A 19,800-nucleotide genomic window follows, 5' to 3' on the forward strand; every position below is an offset into this window, starting at 1 on the left:
GTTTTTCTATGTTGTATATGTTGGATTTTGCAGAAGTCGCATTAGGGTAAAAAGGGTGTAAGGTTTTTATGCTGTATGTATGTATGTAACAGGCAGAAGGAAGCATCTCCTACCCTATAAAGAATATATTTATTCTTGATCAGCATCGATAGCCCGGTCGATCTAGCAATGTCCGCCTGGCTATCCGTTCGTCCGTCTTTCCGCCTGTCCGTCGGTCCGTGGATGTGCTTGAAATGTACTCAAGAGTTTAAAAGGGCTAAAAACTCGTGCACAACATACGAAAATATATATGGTCGAAAAGGGTTCCTTATTGATTAAAGAAAAAAATATTTAAAAGGTGTTAGAAAATGATTTCAACATGGCTTAAAATCGGCATTGGAATGATAAGAAATTGTTTTTAAAATTTGAAAAAAATTGGTATTCAAAAGTGTTTGAATTGTTGATTCAAAAGGGGTTTTAAAAAAATTCGAATTGTGCCAAAGCGTGTTGGCTTTAAGCATATATCTTGTCGAGCATTTGAGCATATCAAAATGCGTGACACCTGTCGCCTGCTGCCCCGTTTACAGTTGCTGCTAAAATAATGTGCCTGTTGCTGCCTCATCTGCCCGCTGCTGCGTCTGCTGCTGCTGCCGTTCTGTGCGCTGTCTTTTGGATTTAATGTGGCCACATAAATTTAGCAAATCAAAAACGCGTTTTATGGTCCTTGCTGATGTGTTCCGTCTGTCTTTCAGTCTCTCTCTCTCTCTCTCTCTCTCTCTCTCTCTCTCTTGCTCTCCCTCTCTTTCTGTTGCTCAGTCGTTTGCTGTCTGACTTTGTGTCCGAACGTTGAAAGTTTTGCGAAGCGTAGCTAACAAAATTTATTGCATTTACAAGCATATTACAAACGCGAGGCGCAGCACAGCACAGCGCAGCGCGTCGCAGCTCACGTAGTAGTAGTTGCCACAGTGCCGCAATCTGAGGCGCAGCGTTGCCACGTTGCTGTTGTCGATTCGTATTCCCAGCAGCCACATAAAAGCCACGTTCGCCCAAATTGTGGCAGACGCTGCGGCACCAGTAAGCATGCGCCCCACACCCCGTACCTGCCCCATGCCCCATGCTTCGTGGCAACATGCCTCTGCTCGTTCCCCAGCTAGTTTGAAGATTGATGTTGCGTTGAATTGCTCGAGTAAGGAGCTGGGGCATGTCCAGGCGTTGCAGCAGCAGCTTACAATATGAATTACTCATTGCTCATTTTTGTTGCAATTTATTGTCATTGTTGTTGCTGTTGCCGTTGCAGTTGCAGTTGCTGCCCATCGCCATTGCAATTTCTCTCCAGCGCTTTTTTGTGGCAAGCTGCTTTTTGCTAGATTTTTCATGTCTGTCTGTCGGCAAGGTCCTTCTGCTTTATGTGCCTGGCATATTTTGTCGATATTTACTTAAAAATACACAAAGGACGCCTTGAAACAAGCTTTTTTTTTTGGCATGCCTTGGGGCAAGTTTTGCTGTTGCTTTTTGCTGCTTTAAAGTTGGGTTACTTTCTTTTTGGGGGGCATTTAAGGCGCCTGCCGCCGCAATTACAACTAATGCGGCAACTGCGTGTTCGCTGCAAACATGGCTGACATCATTAGGCGGCAAGACACTCACATACACACACTCACACACACTCTCACATGCGCACATATTCTACCCATACATTGCCCTGCCTGGCTGCTTCCGTTTTGACCAGCTTAATTTCCTGCCTGGCACCACATGGCGTATGTGTAATCAACTATATTGTAGCAGACTCCCTTTGCCCTGCGCTCTCTCTCCCTCTTCTCCCTCTCTCTCTCTGTTCTTCTCACTCTGCTTAATCACTGTAACTGCCATTTTTCATCAAAGTAATTACCCGCGGCCGTCGCCAGCGTCGCTTTCATTTCTCTTATGTGTAGCCAGCGCCTGCGACCACGCCTCTTGCTAACACAAACACACACTCATACGCGCATTGTGCCCCACATAGCTGCCACGCCCCTCTTTAAGCGACGTCCAGCAAATTAAATCATTTTATATGCATTAAAATTTTATGCGCCATTTTATTTGACAGCTTGTACAAAAAAAAAAACAACAAAAATCCCACAACCCCTGCAAGCCAAGCCAGTCCCTGGCCACCAAAATATTTTTTGTTTATTTGAATATGCCCTATTTCGAATAGACGAGAGGTATATCGGTTTTTCTAAGGTCTGTTCCTCTCTGTTAGCGAAATTCTATTTAATTTTTTCATTATTTCATTATTTGGGAATACACTAGTCCCATATTTCATTTATATATATCTGTATATACATCTCAATATCTAGCAAATTTTTATATAGCAGATCTTTTTGACACTCTTCTTAAGAGCTAAGATCAAAGAGTATAAAAATAACTTTATTTCTCTTATGAGTTTGTTCACTCAATAATTCATTTTATTCATTTCTTAAAATATATTTTAAATTATAAATAATTTAACTGATTTAATATTTATTATTTAATATTATTAGTTATTAATTATTAATTCTCATTAGATAATAATATATTTTTTAAATTTATTTATTTTTAGTTTATTATTTATTGATTTTTATTTAGTATTATATATTGTTATTGATATCCTTTTTCTGCTTCATACTCTTTACAGAGTATTTAACAGTCCGTGCATGCTTAGCTACAAAGCTTATAATTTTTTTATGATATACTTTTTGCTTGATTCTCCCCATTACTTGGCATTATTTTGGCGTTTTTACTCGCGTGTTGCCTACTTTTCTGCGTCTTTTGCATATTTTGCGCCTGCAAAGAAAAAATCGAGTAAAAAGTTTTACTTTTCTCTTTTGGCAGAAATTTATGAGCCTCAACATCGGAAAATTAATATTGCAAAATATTTGTTGGTGGGCGGGCGTGGCTGGCGTTACAGGTAGATGCTGTAAGCATCTTCCTTCTCTCTCCATCTCTCACACTCTCTCTCGCTCACACTCGCTCTCTGCCCTTTTCTCTCTGTTCAAACAGCCAGCGTATTATGTGGTATATATACATATAATTTTATGTCTTTGATTTGTTTGTTTGTTGGTTGCAAATAAAAGCTAAAGCTGAGCTGTGAGCTGCTTTTCTCTTGTTTTCAAATCCTGCCCGCCTCGTTTCCCTTGCCATGCCGGCTCTCCAGCTGCGCCAATAGGCTTTAACGAGTCAAAAGTTTCGTTTGGCTTGGCGCAGCGTTTGCCGCTTGCCAACAAAATTTTGTGTTAGTTGCGCCGTGCCACGCCCTCTTAGCCAAGCACCCCTCCCCCCAAACTCCCCTTGACCAGAGCCTCATCTGAAAGCGGTGCCAAGGTGGCTGCTTGTTTTTGGCCTCGCGTTACGTTTTGTTTGCCTTTGCCAATTGGCGTAGGCCGTGGCAAAAACCCGTTTAGCTGCCTGACCTAGCTGGCCCCTCCCTTCCACCAATGACTACCCCCCTACCACCCACTTAGCTTGCCACTGGGCTGCCTGCCAGCTGCCAGTTGCAAGGTTTTTGTGTGTTGCATGCATAACCAACTACAATGCCAGTCATGTTACCTCTCCTCTCTCACTCTCTATCTCTTTTTCTCTCTCTGCCTGTCTCTTTTGCAGTTTTTGGCTCGCCTGCCGCTTGTCATAATTTTTAAGTGACCCAAGCGCCGCATGTGGTCGCATGTGTGTTGCAAGCACTGGGTTATCACTGGGTTCGTGCCCTAACCCAACCCAACCTCACCCACATATTACTCGCTTAATGATTTATATCAGCTGCCGCATAATTTGTTTTGCTGCTGCAAATCTTCAAAATTAATCTTCAAACGCTTCAAAATTAAAGTTTTGATTGTGAAAATGCTTTTTCCTTCCCCTTTTCTACAAATTCACCCCGAGAAATTAGTCAAAATTTAGCTGGGCTTTAAACTTCTTAAACTAAGCACAAAATTGTTAAGCCTCGAACTTTATTTAAGCTCCAAATTCACAGAGGAAAAGTAATGCATTACTTAACTATAGAAATGTGGAGATTTTATTGGGAGAATTGTGCACTTAGTTTAAATCGAGAAAACCTTTTAAAATTCTTAATCTCAAACGATATTTTTCACAAAATTTTTTTTCAGATTTGAGTTTCCAGAATGCAGTACTTGATAACAAAGTACTTGATTATATAACTGCTTTACTTAAATTAAGAACGTTTTGTGTTTTTTTCAAACAAGTAAATTCTTTATCGTAGCATTTACTTCTTAGTTTTATTAAGTTTGCAAATAAGTATTGAGTTCTTCATTCCAGAATATTAAGGAAACAAAGCAATGTGAATTGAATGCTGGATCTGCTAGAATTTAGAAAGTCGTTTTTCTCTGATTCTGTGGTACCTCCCCTTCGCTATTTACCTTTTCGCTAGCTCTTTTATTTTCTTAACTGATTTCTTGGCGCCGCGGGGGGCACAATTTTCAAAGTGCCTGTCAGCTGGAGGCTTTGTTGCCCCAACCCGATCTCCCCTGGTGAAAATCTCACGAATTTCCTGACAGCTCAACAAGTTCAAAGTTCAGGGCAATTAACATTTGTTGCCTTGCGGCGCCAACTGTTTATTAATGTCCCGTTGCAGGGGCAACAAGTCAATTAGCTGCTCGAGCAATTCGAATTTTCCCGCTTCTCTTCGCCCCTTGCCTCTACTCAGCTACTCAGAAAGTCAATAATTCAGTTCATATTTCGTTTACTTCACGCCGCTCCGCATTGCAAATTTTGTGGCAAAAGAAATTTGCAACAGCTGTCGCTTGCCTTTTTCTATGCTGCAACAAAAGAAGACACACAACAACAACAACACACACACACACACACACCCGCCGCAACAAACATTTCAAACCAGACACATGCAGCTGGGTGCGGGTTATTGTCTTGCCGCTGCTGTTGCTGCTGCTGCTGCTTCTGTTGTTGCAAGTACAAAATGCAACGCTGTGCTTAACAACTCGCCGCATAGACAATGCGACAGCTCCTTCAGCTCCTGCAGCTCCTGCTCTGCTCCTTGTGTCTGTCTTTGCGCTCGGCTCCTGCTGCTCCTGCAGTCCAACACAAATGCGCCCAAGTGCATGTCGAGCGATACAACCAGCCAAAACTTTCATTATAGTTGTGCGGTTGTAGTTTTTATGTTGGGCATGCGGTTTTACATACCCTGTTAGTTGACAATCTTTGTGGGCAGGCAGTGTTAGACTTGGCAGAGCATTTTGACCTAAAGGAACTCGGTTGCCATAGAGGCTAGTGCTAGAAAATTTGGTATGTGGGCTTAAATATTTCTTGTAGGAATATGTTTTGTCTTGCGTGTTAAATAACTTTACCCGCTCTTCCATACTCAGGGAGGAATAAAGATTCTTTCAAGGATCTCGGGTGCTATAATAGCATAGCAATATTTCCTTATGGAATATATTTTGTTTAACATGTTAAGTAACTTCTCAAGGTCTAATAAAAATTGCCAGGAATGAATTTTCTTTCGCAAAGACCCCAAGGACCTCGGGAACTCTAAAAAGCAGTATCTTAATATTTGCGATATGGAGTCTTACAGACTATTCAATGATAATTTTGATTGTAATGAACCGCACATACGTTATCGTAGTGAGCATAAGGACACTTCCTCAAGGAACTCATGTGCTAAATAGATAGTGCCTGAAAACTTCGTATATACACTCAAGTATCTTTCAGGGAGTTAATTTTTCTATCTATGTTAAGAAATCAAACAAGCACTGGAGTGAATCAGTAAAATATTATATATCATAATACTCATCTCATAGAACTCAGAGTCTATAAATGCTAAGTAAAAAAAATTTGGGATGCGAACTCTTGTATACCTTTTAAAAATAAATATTGGTGTTAGAAACATGCTTAAAATAAAATATATTTAAAACTTTGAAGAAGTCTTTTTAGAATGTCTAGGGAATTATACTTGAAATGGGGCATATACTGTTCCATCAGTTTTTAATGCAGTCCTTTTACAAGTTTTCCTTTTGTATTGTTGTCGTCGACCCGTCTCGTCTGGTACTGAGCCCCACTGTTAGCGCTGCGCATTTGCAAGTTGTAGTTTTTGTAGTAGTTCGCTCGCCCCCGCGCTCAATGCATGTAGTTTTTATAGACTCCGCACTTGTCGCAGTCCATTGTCTTGACACACACACACGCACACACACACATTGGAAGACAGGGGGTATAGCGACAGCGAATGAATGAGAATGAGACTGGGATTGGGAGACTCGAGACTCGAGACGGAGACAACTTGCTTAGTGCTGTGACGTCTGCTGTTCCTTTTAGTTACTGTTTTCATGGTCCAACTGTTTTGTGTTTTTTGTGTGCTCTTCCCCTCAAACCCGCGCAACCCGCTCATGCCCGCACCGCGTTCCCTTTGTCTTTTGTCTGGCAGGTGTTTCGTTTTGTAGTTTCGAACAATGCCCAAAGAAAACATTACCTTTAAATCCTACAGCAACAAAAAAAAGGGAGAGAAGTAGATGAGAAAGTTTTTGAGTTTTAATTTTAAGCATATTATGAAACTTAAATGCGACGTAATTTGCTTGGTTACTCAACGCCGAGGCTAAGCCAGCTTAGAAGCTTAAAGTAACTTATATGAAGGCTTCCAGTTCTTCTTCAATCCTGAGCTGTATCTTCTCTGTGTGAGTGTGTGTGTGTGCGTGTGCGTGGGTGAGTGTCTTTATGATTGCGGTCGACAGCTGGTGGAGAGCTGCGTGTGACAGCTGAAAGTGGGCAAGCTGAAGTTGCCTCTAAAGCACAATGTCATTGTCCCAGAGCTGTCAGTTTTTGTGAGCCTTAAAGCGTTATCAAAAGAAACTATGCTTAAGAATACCCTGTAATAAAGTCTGAAGTACTGAAATTGATAGGAGGCTCGAATACATAGTGATAGCCGTCTGTAATATATCATTAATTTATGTATCTTATCCGAATTGTCCTTAATTTGATGCAAGTATCTGTAATGCTTATAAATATTAACAGAACCCACATACACAATTTATTAGATCTTGCTCTTAAAGAACATACATACCAATATTTGCTTACTTTAACTCCTAAAGATCCAGAACTTGCAGACTTTTAGAAATGCTTTGATTTATTATATGTGTGCATTAAATATGTCCCTAAGGAGTCCTTCTCAAGGAGCTTGGAGGCTACAAAAGCTGAGCCTAGAAAAATTGATATGTGCTTGCTTGTATATATTTAATTAGGATTAAAGTTGCTTTGTATGCTTAAAAGCGAGCCATACTATAATCGAAATTGTATATATTGATATAATGATTTACATTGATTTCTTTTATTACAGAGACTACAATGGAAGTCGATGTTTATCTACGCTAGAGTCTGAACTTATGGTAAGTATTCTAACATATGTATATTATATATATTATTTCTTGCAAATTTTTTAATAAGTGATAAAAAATAATTAAAATTCAAATTAATTATTTGTATATATTTGGAGATATTCAAAAAATATTATATTTAAATATAAATAACAGTATATACATTTAATATATATTTTCAATAATATTAAAATATAAATTTAATTAACCAAGGCCAAAATATATACGTAAATTTTTGCTTGACGAACTGTTTTACTTTGAAGTTGACCAATGTAATTAATATATATATATATATATTTAACTATTTAGACTTATAAAATATGGTATAGTAATTAACTTTGGATAAAGAAATAACAATTAAATGTATATATATTTAATAAACTAGGATGTTTGCATTTAATATAGTTATTAACCTTTGCTCGACGAAATGCTATCTATAATTGTTGACCAACACAATTACAGGGTATCACTGATTATATCTCCCTTATTAGAAGCTCCTGCTCCTGCTCCTGCTGCTGTTGTTGCCCCTGCGTCTCATGTCACACGCTTGACGTATATGACGCTGTATGCATGTTGACAGCTCGCCTGCAGGCCAGCGCTTTAGTCAACACGCCGCATCTCTGCCCTGCCACAAGCATTCTTTAATTGCTTGCGGTTGCTGCGTGCAGCATGAGAAGTTGCCACATCCTTTTTGTCTTCTGTTTCGCCTGTCTGTGTCTCTCTGTGTGTGTGTGTGTGAGACGCTCTTCACGCCAGCTCCTCTAATGAGGTCATTGCTTGACAATCGCATTTGCCATGCAACATTTGCTGTGGGACGCGCAACGCTTCTGATTTGTTGCATGCAACATCGTTCGTGGCGTTGTTGTCATTCGCCCGGCATCATTCGTTGTCATTCGTCGCTGTCTTTCGGCCGTTTTTCATTCTGCATTGCGCGTTGCTTTCATTTCCGTTTCCGCTGCCAGCTGCTTCATTTTGTGGTTGTCATTAGGCGCAACGCCGTACGACTTACCGTTTGCCACCCCCGCTCGCAACATTTCATTTGATTTTAGTTCATTTTAAATGTCTTTTGTTCTTTGTTTTGCGCTGCTTCGGCATCTTTTGCCGCTGCGTCGCTTTCATTAATTTCGCCCAACGCCGCTGACTGTGCCACTATGCTAGCCAGGCCAGGGGTTGTTAGTTAGAGGGGCTGGTGCGTTGGTGTTTTTGCCTCTTCGACATAATTTATGCGACAAGGCGTGCGAGAGATAAATTTCTGTCGTTTGCCATTTTTCGCTTGCGTTGTATTTGGTCTAAATAAATTAAAGTCAGCGCCTCGCAGGGTAGCGGAAAGTGCGGTGAGATCTGCCCCTAAATGAAGCTCCACACTATTTAGATGAAGCGGGAGAAGAGGTTGGTTTGCCACTCGGCACTCGCCAATCGCAATTTCCGCCGCGCAGCCTGTTGATTAATGTGCGCTTTTAATTGCAGCAGGCCCAAAAATTTTCTAGACCACCAAATGGCAAAAGCACAAAACAATGCGTCAGCCAAAGTGCCAGAAAGTAGGCTTCAGGCAAGTAAAATTTGTTACAATTGGCTTACCCCGACTGGACAATACTCTAGTATACTCTTCTAGTGATGTAGCAGCCGAAGTGAGCATGGCAATAATATTTTAGAATTTTCATGTAATTAGATTCTTATATTTTCACTTCTAAAAACGAGTCAAAAGTTTTAAAAATCTCTTTAATAAATTGTAATTAATTATTAAAATAATTTAATCCTGAAACTTGGCGAAGTTCCATTTACTTGTTTTCTTCTTAATTTTATTTCTAATTGTTTTCTGTTTTAATTTATAATTTAATTTAGTTTTTACTGACAATTAAGTCTCTCCGAAATTATAAATATTCTCTTAAATTTAAATCAGCTCTGACGCAAAAATGTTCTAATTTACACTCTGCCTTCGATTGCTGGAAAAAGTAGCTTTAAGAAACGTTGCGCCGGCTCAGCCGGCGTATACGCAATATGTAGCGCTTTAATGCACAGGTTAACCTGGCGTATACGCAACGCGAAGTGGAGTTGCGGCGATGGCTGCATATGAAATGCGACTGGTGTGGCATGCGTGTGCCTGTGCTTGTGTGTGTGCCTTGTAAATTAGTGCGCTCATGCAATGCACTCACACACAGACACGCACACACGCACACACAGACATGTAGCTGGGCAGACAGCGTATGCCACTTAACCCAACTCCAGTTCTCTGCGCTGTGACATGTCTCATGTAAAATAGCATTTTCGTGCGTTTGTTAATTAAAAGTGTAACTGAAAGAGTGAGAGAGGAAGAGACAGATAGTGTGCATGTGAGAGAGATAGAGAGAATAAGAGGCAGAGTGCCAGCGAGGGGGAGGTGTGTGTAAAAGCGGCTGCAATGCCAGTTGGTGCCCAACAGCGCCAATGCGTTTTCGACGAGGTAAACCATAAATAATGAATGAAATTAACAACGCAGCAGCAACAGCTACAGCAACAACTCAAGGGCGTGACACTAGCTTGTGTGTGCGTCTGTGTGTGCGTCTGTGTGTGTGTCTGTGTGTGCGTCTGTGTGTGCGTCTGTGTGTGTGTGTGTGTCATGTGCCTGACAGCAACTGACTCATCCTGTGAACTTTGTTCCCCTTCCACTCACTTGTGCAACTTTAGGAGCCTTTCGCTTAGAGCAATTCTTTACTTTATTTTTATCTTATATTTCTTGTGATTTAGCTGATGTAAAATATGAGCCAGACAGAGATATATATGCATATATAATTTGAAATATGGCGCCATAATTTATAAATATGTTGAAATTTTCAGATTTATGCAAATGAAAAACTAAAAAGTCAATTTATCTACATCAGAAACAGCACCAAAAAATGCTGTGCACAGTTGTGCTTGAGATACCACAGGAGTTTGTAATAGAAATCAATATTACAGCTTATAAAACTTTTATATAAAGCGCATAAGGCAGAGATATGTGCCTTTTATGATTTTGAGTATGCTTTACATTAATAAACAATATTGGTCAATCTTATAATTCGATCTGATGCTTGACATAATATTCGCATCTTAGAGAATCTTAACCAGTTTTAGAAGTTAGCTTTCGTTAGTTTAAGTAAAAATGTTAAGTTGTGTTAATATTAATTAATACTAAGTACACAACGTACTTTGGAATCGGGCGCGAATGAGAGTTGAGCAAAATCTTCAAGTTCGAGGCTATTCATAATATTATCCTCCTTGAGCGAGATTTTTGATTTCTACCCTAGAAAGTATAGTACAGTGGTCAAATCTAGAATTGCTTTTCTGTAAGTTTACAATCGATTTAAAAAGAACTGCTAAATGAAATCAAAGTCTGCCTCAAAACTGTTTTGATTTCTAAGAAAGTATTTGTCAAAACTTACCACAAACTTTGAAGCTTTGCTTGTGGTCATGCGTTTGCAAGCGCCAGCTGAAAGCCGAACCCTGTTAAAATGTGAGACCCAAATCGAAAAGGAAAGCTATTTCAGCTAAGCCGCAGACCAGCAACCACTTTTCGTTTAATAATTTCTTTGAAATTCCTGAAATCCATACAAATTAGGCATTAAGTTAATGGCAGCTCACGTAGTCGCTGTCGGCTTTAATGCCATTTAAATAGCTCAGCTTTTAAGTGGCAATAAAAGTGTTGTTCGTGCGTATTTCAAATCGTGTACATATTAAACTGAAACCTCGCTGTTGGCCACTCCCTCCCTCCTCCTACCCTTCCTCCATCCAATAGCCCAACCTAACTCGCCTTGTGCATTTCCGCTTGAGCGCGAGGCAAACAAAGCGCATAAACGACGCATTGAGTTATCAAAAGAAATTGCTGGCAACGTTGCAAGTCCTTGTGTTGCATGCCCCTTGCTCTCGACGACGACCCACCATCTACCCCACCCGTCCGCTTAGCCGCCCCGCAGTGACAGGGCGTCAGAGCAGACACATTATTTATGGGTCGCAATTACTCACAGGCGGCATGGGGAGCTTAGGGCTTGCCACTGAAGAAGAAGAATTGCCTTTTTGCATATACATTCATTTCATTCATTTCCTTGTGGAAAAACGTATATATATTCTGAGATGCAGTTGCACGCGTAATTTGCAATCACAACAGATATTAGATACGAGATACCAGATACTAGATACTATCTGCAAAAACTTGGCTCAAAATTCCACAGCTGACAATAATTTACAAGCATTTATTTTGTTGGCAACTGAGCAACAGCCACAGCAATTAACATGGTCAGGCAGGCGGCTGGGCGTGGTCAACTCTTTCTCTCCTCCTTCTCTCCCCCTCTCTCCATCAACTATCTCTCAACTGGTCGCTTGGCAGTTGCTTATCTACGCCTCGCTGCATTCTCATAATAAACAAATTTTCTGTTTTCTCATGGTAAATTACATTTACCAGCGGGTAGCAAGAAGAAGCAGCTCATGATAAACAAGCAGCAATGCTTGCGGTTGCCAGCCTGGGCTTTTGGGCTGGCCCGAAAACTAATGTGCGTTGCACTGGAAGACAATGCCAGCCACATTAAGCAGTTTATATGCCACACACACACACGCACGCACACACACTCACCCCTACTCATCCCCCTCCCCCAGCTTCCTTTTACAGCTGAGCAAGCAAGGCAATTATTTATATCTTGCTTTTTATTTTTGGTTCTTCCTGCGGTTTTAAGCCATAAAAGGCTAACTCTTTATTTTCGGCTGATAAAATTTCTTAACTGGGCCACGCCCACGGTTTAATAAAGAGGCGCGGTCAGTGTTGTTAAAGCCTGAAAATAATTGAACAAAGTAAAACGTGGCCAACAGCAAGGGACAGCACAGCTGTGCTGTGCCATGCATTTTATAGCATTCAAGACAAAAGGGCCAAACAAAGCAAAGGCACAGTTTTTGGCCTCACGTCACGTCTTCCACACACGTCCCGACTTTGGCCCAAAGTAGTTTTCATTGTTTTCTGCCTGCATATTTGACCGGCGTCTGTTTTGTTGTGGCCACAAGCAACAAGGACTTCTAATTAGCACACTGTCAGCCGCTGGTCGGGCCAGGACAATGACGACAAATGTGCTTAAATGGCCAAGTTAGTCGACCCGTTAAAAACGGGCAACGGCAAAAACCCCAAGCAGAAACGGAAACACCAATGGCAAATGGCGGCAGTTCGCGGCGGAACCAAACAGCAGACAGAGACAGGTTGACGAACAGAGAGAGATAGAGTGAGCAGGAAAGAGGCGGGCAGAGTAGAATGGCTTAATGCCACTAAAGGACATTACATTTGTTATTGCTTGGCAGTTATATATACACATGTATGTCTTGTATAGGCCGCAAATGTGCTCCTAGGCACAGTGGGTCGCAAAAGCTAAACATGTTGTGCTTAGATATATGTTTTATGTCTGTATTTAGTTATGCAAATTAATGCTGTGCCATAATTCAGTGCATATTGGGTTAGTTAGGCTAAAATGGGATGTACAAATTAAGAAATGAATCGAAAAATGAATCACTTATGTTAAATGTCTTAAAATAAAGCCAAAATGTTAGCAATTAGTATAGAAATGTTTTAAATATTTATCCACTCAGAAGCTTTCAACATGGAGAAGACAACGATTATTAAGTTGTTACAAGTTGCAACTTAAAGCTGCACTTAAAGCTCCCAATATACGTTGATCTGCAAGAGCTTTTACAGCAACAGCAGCAGCAAATATTAAGCTGGGCTTAAAGCTTTGTTTAAATTTTCTACGTTAGCTGCCGAGAATCAAAGCCCCTCCTTATTTATGCGTAGTTTGCTTAAGCTGTTGCTAATTGCTTAAAATTAATAAAAGTTTTTAATAACAGTTACTACCCCTTAACAAAAGCTTTTCTTATGCGAGAGAAATAAAATATAGCAAAGTTTCTTCTAGACAAATTCCTTTTTTCTTTCCAGTTTACCTGTTTTATTTAGGTTTCCACCCACTGAAATTTCCGACTTTTAAATAGAACCTTTCCGACTGATGTGGCTCATTGTTGTCGCAGTTTGTTACTTCTATTTTTTTTTTATACAAAAACAGAAAAATATTGTTGTCCCGACATTTGCACTGTTAATGTGTGTGTGTGTGTGTGTGTGTGTGTGTTTGCTGTTGTTTTTATTTCCATTTTGATTGCCATTGCGCTCGGCCTCTAAGTGAGTTTTTCTTTAATTTTTTTTCCTTTCGACGATTTTGCTTCTGCAAAGCGCACAAATGTATGCAACACATTTTGTATGCAATGGCCGCAGCAAATCCGCACGAAATGCCAACAGCTGGAGAGGGGTTATACGTTGCTAGCTGGGAAAAGGGGGGGGGGGGGGGGCAGGGGTTAACTCGTTGCAACTTCCGTGCTGGGTGAACGGAAATGGCGGCGTCAGGTCGCCAGACCGACAAACGACACCGACACCAACGGGGCCAAAAACTGTAATCCGAAGCGCCGCCAGAAACACATGCAGCTGGCCAATTGAATAAGCAGCAGCAGCAGCAGTATGTGCCAATGTATGTGCGTGTGTGTGTGTGTGTGTGAGTGTGTGCATGTGTGTATTTGGTGTGGCTCTGCTTTCAAGTGCCGCCACTCAACTAGCACTTATTGCATGCGACAAAGGACAAACGACAGCAGCAGGCGGCAGGCGGCACGAGGCAGGAGGAGAAACCAGGCCCAGAGACGGGGCCAACAGTCGCGGCCTGTTCCGGATGCGGTCGCAACTTTTTGTCGTTTTCAATTTTAATTTTCTCTTTTTTTTTGTTTTTTTTTTGGTTTGTACACATTTTTTTTGCGCTGTATTACTGTCAAACCGGGCGGAGTCATAGCCACAGTCACACAGTCGGCAACTTGCGACACACTTAAAGCAGTTAGCTCGATGACCATCAGTGGCATATCATGTTGTACTACACTGAGAGAAACTGTTGGTATAGATACACACAATTTAATGAAATTCTTAGGGAGTTTTAGAAAGCTTAGTCAGCTGAAGTTGAATGCAGTTATATTCATCCCTTTGAATTTGAATTCGAGACAGTTCTAAAAGCATCTAAAACAAAATACCCAGTTTTATACAAATTCACGCACACAACCGAAACATGAGTGGAAAATTGTTGTGGTAAATTATTTACAATAGTCGTTTTTTAATTAATTCAATATATATTAAATAATTGAGCAAAGCTTTCTTTCTTTAGCAAATTTGGACGATATCAAAATTATGTTTTTATGTTATTTATAAGATATTGTAAATCTTGTGATATCAACTATTCAAGATGAATGTACTGTATTTTGACCCAAACCCGTTTTGATATGGAGAAAATAAAGGATTCATTTTGTGCAATGTAGTTGTAGTTGTAGGTTCAGCCTTCATTTTGGTCATTGCTGCACATGCTGCGTGAATGTGATTTGCGGAATGCCAAATGTGGGTAAAAATACAGAAAGAGAGCGCGAAAGCTAGCTAGAGCGCGTGTGAGAGAGAGACTGGAAGAAACAGAGAACTAGCTGCTAGAGAATGTCACGTAATTGTTCAAGCAAATGGCACAGGCCGCAGCACTGCCAGTTGAAATGGCGCACATTACGTATACGTAATGCGCGTTACGTATACGCAGCATATGCAGCTGCGGCTGACGCCTAAGCGGCCCGAAGGCAAAAGATTACTGCAGCTGCGGACATGAATCCTGCAGTCTCACCTGGACTGCAGTTATTATGGCCATAACCATAACAGTTATCTGATTTCTTTGGGCTCCTTTTTTGCTTATGCTGGCTGCAGCTGCCGTTGACAGTGGGCCAACGAAAAAGGACAGAAAATAAATGCTCGCCAGCCTTTGGGGACGTTTTTTTGTGCCTGTTCTTTTTGGTTTTTTTTGTTCATAATTTAATATTTACAAAGTAGAGCACACAGCGTCGAGTAGTAACACAGAAAACTGCAAAATAATAAAACGAAATTACCAGAGACAGGACACCAGAGAGCGCCAGAGAGGCGGCGGGCAGACGGAGATGGAGAGGCCGCTCTCCGGCATGTCCTGGCGAAAAATCTGTGCGCTGCGCTGCATTAAAAAACGCTTAGAGCAGCAACTTTTGTCGCCTGCCTGGCGACTGCTGCTCCTGTCTGCAGACTGTGCTCTGCGCCGGCCAGTGTCCTGTTTGGCTGAGCTGCGCCATGTCCTGCCACGCCACCCTGCCCTCCGCTGCCGCATTGTTCATTGACAGTTTTTGGGCGCGGGGTGTGATTCTGTCGTGCATTTCTGAAATTTGTTTGTTTTTAATTAATTGCACGCGGCGACGCTGAAGTAAACCTACGTCCCCCACCATCACCAGCACCACCTGCCGCACCCTGCCACCAACAGCAAACCTAGCAACCCGCGGCCTTTTGCTGCTTTCACACATGTGCTGCTGCCGCTGCTGCTGCTGCCGTGGGCGTGGCTGCGTGTTGTGCTGTGATTAAGCCGCTGAATGGCTCGGCTGGTCACTGAGCTGTGGACTTGAATAGCGTGCCAGGATTTTAGATAAGCCTGCCCCCGGCCCCACTCGAGCAAGCCGCCAACCCGCCAACGCCTTAACATACCGCGTGTCGGCTGGGCGTGGCTTGTTAGCGCTGCGTCGCCACAAAGTATGTCATAAAAAATGTTCACAGCCTGTGAAGAAACTTTAATTTCGATTAATTTCTGTTGCACACACACACACACACACACACAGACAGACAATTACCAACACCATTAAATGACAACAAAGTTGATGTTGAAATCGGACTGCGAGTGTATGTGTGTGTGTGTGTGTGGCAATAACCATTTCCTGCACCATCACGAGAACCCTTTTGGGGTTGACAGCACAATTTGCATAAATTTTAAATTTCAATTTGCAAACCAAAAGAAAAAAACTGAAAAGTGAACTGAAATGAAATGAAAGAAATATTATGCATGAAACGGAAAGGCAAAAGTTCGGCAAGTGAGCAAAAATAAGAAGAAGCAGCAGCACAGAAAATACCAATAACAATGAGAAGTGAAAAAAAATACCGAAATTAGCAGACAACAAAGCGAATGTAGAAGCGGCTGGGGCGAAAAGTAGGTAATAGATGGGAGCGCAATCCAATGAAACCCCTTTTTTTGCTTGAATGAGAGAAAGAGAGAGACAAACGCACATTTTGTCAACGACGAAAGACTGAGAGGGTGAGTGAGGGGGGACAGTGGAGGCAGAGGGGGGCTGGCTGGCAGGTCAGCCTGTAGTTGACTGCTGAGCTGCCTTTTAGCTTTGCCAGCATCGCAGCAGTCTCTATCCAGAGGCAGCTGCATCTCTTTCTCTCGCCGCTCGGCTGGGCCCTGGCTCGTTTTACAAAATTCTTACACATCCGTAGCATCATGTATGTGTGCGGTTGTGTAAGTGTTTGTGTGTGTGTGTGTGAGTGTGTGTGTGCCTGCTATAACGGAACAGGAAACAACTGGCATTGGCAGCCATACGACGTTAAGGATAATCGTGATGACAGCATATTTGGCTGCCCCCAAAAACCCAAACACAAAATCGAACGACAAGTTTTCCCAACTGTGTGTGTGTGTGTAAGTGTATACACGAGTGTGTGTGTGTGTCTAACTTGAGGGCGCATCCTTTTTGTGTCAGTTTGTTGTCTTTAAAACGACATTAAAAATGGTCAAATGAGCTTAGAACGCCTGCTTAAACATCACTTTGATCCCTGCGCATTGCTTGAACCCACTCAACTAGGCAAAAGGGCGAAGAAAATCCAAAGAAAAATCCACAGGAAAAATGCGCTATTTCAGCTAAATCAGAACGCAAAATGCCGTCTAAAATGCTTCCTTTGAGAGACGTTTTGATAACGTTTCAGTTTTAGTTTTGTCTCTTACAAGTGGGCGTGCCCTCAAAACAGGGGCGTTTGGCTTGCTCTTCAACAATTTTCCACCCTTTTGTTTTTCCCTATATTTAAAGTTCTGACACGCATTTTGATAAATGTGATTCTTATGTTGATTTGAAGCAAAAACCAAACTGAACTTTGACAGTAAGAGAGGATGGGAGGAGTTAGATATAGAGTTAATGTTTTCCGCTGAGCCCATTACCAAACCAAATATTTAACGTCATATTTCTTTGCTATTGTTTCTTTTGCAGATCCTTTTGAGCTGACGACGCAGTTTGTCGCCGATATGCGAGGCCTTGTGAATGAGGTAAGTCTTTCTCTATATGCTATGAATTTGTACCTATATATATCTGTCTTAAAAATAAGAGAATATGTTGTCCATTTATACTCTGTAAACAAAGAGCTTTCCAACTTTTATAAAAATGTTACGTTTTCTTCAAAAGATGTTCATCAACTTATTTGAATACAAGCTTGAATCTGACTGAATGAATTGGTTTCCACCAATTTTCCAATGCAGCCGAAGCAGTTTTCCATTGATTATTAGTCAATCAATCAATTCATCAATCAATCACTCAGTCCGAACAGTTTTATATTTAAAGATCGCATATTGGCTTTTTATTATCTTTCGTGCAAATTGTATCCCCTTTCTCTATCGAGGACAGATTTTTCTCGTATAGAAACTTTCATTACTTTCCATATTCAGATTATATCATAAGTTTATAATATAAACTGAGCTCTGTGCTTAGCTAGGACATAAAAGTTAATAAAAGTTAAATACGAGCAAGAGAAAGAGGGACAGAGAAAGACCGAGCTAGAAAGCGTCAAACTTAGATTAATAGATTGAGAGGGCATCCCTTGGCGTATATTACTTTAACTTAATTTTTCTTCATACTGAACACGCGTTGTGTTTTTCTCGGTTTATTGCTGATGTGGCTGCTTATGATAATATGGCCAATTCTAGTGCTTCCTCTGGCCCCCGCCTATTACTACTCCCACTCTTTTAGCTTTTCTTTCCGTGGAGCACGTTGCGTATAGGCTCAGGGCACAACTACAAGCCGTTTTCTTTGGCCACATTAATTGAACGCTGTTTATTTATGGCTGGTAATTTAAATGCGGCCAAGTGGTTTTCGCCCATACTCGCTTGTCTATGGACAAAGCCAAAATGGGGCGTGGCTGTAGTTGGGGGCAGGAGTGCGCTATAAATTGTTAAGTTTTTCTGTTGTAGTTGTTGTTCCACTGGTTGTTGTTGTTGTTTTTTTATCAGCGCGGCCAACAACATGAATAATAATGCATGCACAATATTCCAGTGCTCATTTGCGTGTCCTATGGTAGCACACACACACGCGCGCACACGCACACACAGACACACACTAGCAGGCAGTCGCACAATTGAGGCGGAAGTGCGCATTGTTTCCGCTTTTAATAAGGGCTGTTGTTCTGGGGCCGCTTGAGCCGATACATTGCAAACGCATTATAAAGCCTGGCAACAGGCCATAAATTGCATTAAATTGCATTTAAATGTGTGTCGGACAGGTTAACAATACCGCTGCCACACCCATTCCCACTCCACCCTACCGCCCTCATAATTGATTGTAAGCCAAAGTTGTTTGCCAGCTGCAAAAAGCCTTTAAGCCCAGTTAGTTTCGAGCCAACAACAAATTATTTGCCAAGCAGCCCTCTGACATTTTCTCGCTCTGCTCCGCTTCAAGCTTTACTTTTGCGTGCAAATTCCGAAAATTCCAGAATTCTCAAAATTGCAAAGTTATGCTTATGAGCATGAAATGGCTAAGCCGTAAAAACTTTGCTCTTCTTATTCATTTCCTAGCTGGTTTTTTTTTTGTATACCCCGCAGCGACACGCGCTGGCGACAAAAACTTTAACTTGAGCTTGCAATTCGCTTAGCGGCCCAAAAGGGAGACGTTTGCCCAGTGCTTTTTGGCCAAGTGCATGCAGCCAGAAAGTTTAATGTCTGCCAACTGCAGAGTGCACAAGCAAAACTAATAACCAATTGAAACGACTAGAAGATATTCGGTAGATCGTTGATAGTTTTTGTATAGAAAAGGAGAAACTCGTAGATTTAAATGTATAAATAAAGATAGATAAAGATTATATATGTATGTATATATCTATATATATATATTTATATATATATATAGAGATGGAAGACTTTTAGAGTTTGGATTAAATGTTTTGTAGGTGACATGCTTAAGTTGTAAATATGAATCCAACATCATAGTAATTCTTTAACTTAATAGCTTGCACGTTGACTTAATTAAGAAATTATATAAAAATTATAGATATTATAGAAAAATATTAAAAGCTCATATATGTACATCGAAGTTAATATACATAATATTTTAAAAGGAGTATTCAAATATAGAAATTGTGTATCCAAATAAGTATTATCGAATAGCAATGGATGAAGTTGAATTATACAAAAGGTTCCTAAATTGCTTTCTTTTAATAAAGAACACAAGAGCCCACATATCAAATTTGTCAACTCAACTTCGTAATTTTAGGCTAAAGAGAGAGTTTGTTCGATTAGATCCCTTGATGTCTGTCATACCCAACACACACAGAGGTCAAGAGGTATTAAAAACCAACAAGCCAAGTCATTTCAAGCATTCCAAGCGCAATGCAATTAAC

The 19,800-nt window shown here is 40.9% G+C and overlaps 2 long non-coding RNA genes across 3 annotated transcripts in view; one reads left to right on the top strand and one right to left on the bottom strand.

The window, feature by feature from the left end:
• The window catches only part of LOC135428109 (uncharacterized), a 42,968-nt gene that overhangs the window by 12,027 nt on the left and 11,141 nt on the right, over window positions 1-19,800 (top strand). For both annotated transcript variants that reach the window (XR_010436196.1, XR_010436195.1), the window contains exons 2-3: window positions 7,277-7,325; window positions 17,406-17,461. This is a non-coding gene — a long non-coding RNA (uncharacterized LOC135428109). The remainder of the gene's footprint in view (window positions 1-7,276; window positions 7,326-17,405; window positions 17,462-19,800) is intronic.
• On the bottom strand, window positions 5,835-6,537 carry LOC135428172 (uncharacterized). The gene is made up of 2 exons (XR_010436219.1): window positions 6,499-6,537; window positions 5,835-6,424 (listed from the first exon to the last, which is right to left on the bottom strand). It is a non-coding gene; the product is annotated as an uncharacterized LOC135428172 (long non-coding RNA).

The sequence above is a fragment of the Drosophila montana genome, unplaced genomic scaffold (genome assembly GCF_035044405.1).
Source record: "Drosophila montana isolate Dmon_TW-CO22-7 unplaced genomic scaffold, ASM3504440v1 contig_2438_1, whole genome shotgun sequence".
NCBI lineage: Eukaryota > Metazoa > Arthropoda > Insecta > Diptera > Drosophilidae > Drosophila > Drosophila montana.